The sequence below is a fragment of the Eriocheir sinensis genome, chromosome 24 (genome assembly GCF_024679095.1).
Source record: "Eriocheir sinensis breed Jianghai 21 chromosome 24, ASM2467909v1, whole genome shotgun sequence".
Classification (NCBI taxonomy): domain Eukaryota; kingdom Metazoa; phylum Arthropoda; class Malacostraca; order Decapoda; family Varunidae; genus Eriocheir; species Eriocheir sinensis.
In genome coordinates, this window is record NC_066532.1 from 2,712,221 (window position 1) to 2,714,720 (window position 2,500).

A 2,500-nucleotide genomic window follows, 5' to 3' on the forward strand; every position below is an offset into this window, starting at 1 on the left:
CTTTCGTTGGGGTTATGTGGGTACGTCCATGGGTAGTTTGATGGGTCTACTGATAGTTTGACAAGGTTTCTGCACCATGAACGTGAAAAAAACACTCATTAGAACCCGGTTAATCGCCTTCCTTCCTTCTTCTGTGGCATGAACATGAAGAATACTTATGACAACCCGACTAAGCTCCCTTGTGGCCTTTGGAAATAGTTGTGAGAGCCGAAAACGTGAGAGAATACGGACCTTACAATACCCCATTTGATAAAGCTTAGGTAGAGGTTGTTGTGGGTATGTCCATGGGTAGTTTGATGAGGCTAGTGATAGTTTGACAAGGCTTCTGTGCCATGAACGTGAAGAATACTTATGAGAAACCGACTAATCTCACTTGTGGCCTTTGAAAATAGTTGTGAGAGCCTACAGTTTCTGAGAATACGAACCTTACAATACCCCATTTGATAAAGCTTAGGTAGAGGTTGTTGTGGGTATTTCCATGAGTAGTTTGATGAGCCTAGTAATAGTTTGACAAGGCTTCTGTGCCATGAACGCGAAGAATACTTATGAGAAACCGACTAAGCTGGTTTGTGGCCTTTGAAAATAGTTGTTGTGGAAACCGAAAGCGTGAGAGAATACGGACCTTACAATACCCCATTTGATAAAGCTTTGGTAGAGGTTGTTGTGGGTATGTCCATGGGTAGTTTGATGGGCCTAGTGATAGTTTGACAAGGCTTCTGTGCCATGAACGCGAAGAATACTTATGACAACCTGACTAAGCTCCCTTGTGGGATTTGAAAATAGTTGTGAGAATCGAACGCGTCTAAGAATATGGGATACACTACCACGTTTGATAAAGCTTTGGTAGAGGTTGTTGTGGGTATGTCCATGGCTAGTTTGATGGGCCTAGTGATAGTTTGACAAGGCTTCTGAAGCATAAAACGTGAAAAAAAACACTCATTAGAACCCGACTAACCTCCTTTGTGGTCTTTGAAAATAGTTGTTGTGGAAACCGAAAGCGTGAGAGAATACGGACCTTACATTACTCCATTTGATAAAGCTTTGGTAGAGGTTGTTGAGGGTATGTCCATGGCTAGTTTGATGAGCCTAGAGATAGTTTGACAAGGTTTCTGCACCATGAACGTGAAAAAACACTCATTAGAACCCGGTTAATCTCCTTTGTGGCCTTTGAAAATAGTTGTTGTGGGAGCCGAAAGCGTCTGAGAGTATGTAGTTTTTCATCCATACAAATACAACCACATTATCCATCCTCTTCTCCAACCAAATTATCCACCCTCTTCTCCAACCAAATTATCCATCCTCTTCTCCAACCAAATTATCCATCCTCTTCTCCAACCAAATTATCCACCCTCTTCTCCAACCAAATTATCCATCCTCTTCTCCAACCAAATTATCCACCCTCTTCTGCCTCTCAAAACCCCAGTGACCTTGATGAAAAACTTAAAGATCCCAACACACTGCATCAACAACAACTATGACGTAATACTCTTGATAGCAATGAAGATAATGATGATAAACAGAGGGAGATCAGCTGACACCACTCTCGCTACAGCCCTGAACACAAGCGCTTTGGTCCCATACGGCTCTCACAACTATCTCCAAAGACCGAAAAGGAGATCACCGGGTTCTCATGAGCGTTTTTTTCACATTCAAGAAGCAGAAGCCTTGTCAGATTATCACTAGGCTCATAAAACTACCCATGGAAATACTCAGGACCTCTACGAAAGCCTTATCGAATGTGTGAGTGTGTAACCCCCAAAATGTTTAGGAATACGTGCCAGACCTTATCGAATGCTCCAGCCAGCCACCACCCGCCCCGCTCTCCACCAGCCAATGCGCGGTTCGAACTGGCTGGCTGAGTGGTGACAGTGTAGCCAACTCAACACAAGGGAAGGATGCACCACCACAAACCTGCGGAAGAAAAAGAGAAAACCATTATTATCATTACTGGGAGAGAGAGAGAGAGAGAGAGAGAGAGAGAGAGAGAGAGAGATACATGTCGTCTGGCATAAGAATATCAGTTAATAAAATGATAAGGCAAGTCAACAGTGCGTAAGAAGTGTGTGTGTGTGTGTGTGTGTGTGTGTGTGTGTGTGTGTGTGTGTGTGTGTGTGTGTGTGTGTGTGTGTGTGGGTGACACACACACACACACACACACACACACACACACACACACACACACACACACACACACACACACACACACACACACACACTCAAGGAATTATATGACAAGATAAGTTAAAATACTGGAAATAATTAACTTAACTTTTAATAATATACAAATAGGAAAGATATAAAAACACACACACACACACACACACACACACACACACACACACACACACACACACACACACACACACACACACACACACACACACACACACACACACGCACACCCGGAGCAAGACAATTACGAAACACACAACCAATCATTTTTAGTCAACAAACAGGAAGGAAAACAAGAATTACGATTATAATTACCAAGAAGAAATTG

The 2,500-nt window shown here is 42.9% G+C and overlaps 1 protein-coding gene across 8 annotated transcripts in view; it reads right to left on the minus strand.

Moving 5' to 3' along the window:
• LOC127002753 (uncharacterized) overlaps positions 1-2,500 on the minus strand; it is a 191,294-nt gene that overhangs the window by 47,114 nt on the left and 141,680 nt on the right. Inside the window, exon 3 of one of the 8 annotated variants that reach the window (XM_050868886.1) lies at positions 1,784-1,911. The exons of the other annotated variants lie outside the window; for them this stretch is intronic. The gene's annotated coding sequence lies outside the window, so the exon portion shown is untranslated. The remainder of the gene's footprint in view (positions 1-1,783; positions 1,912-2,500) is intronic. 8 annotated transcript variants of the gene reach the window in all.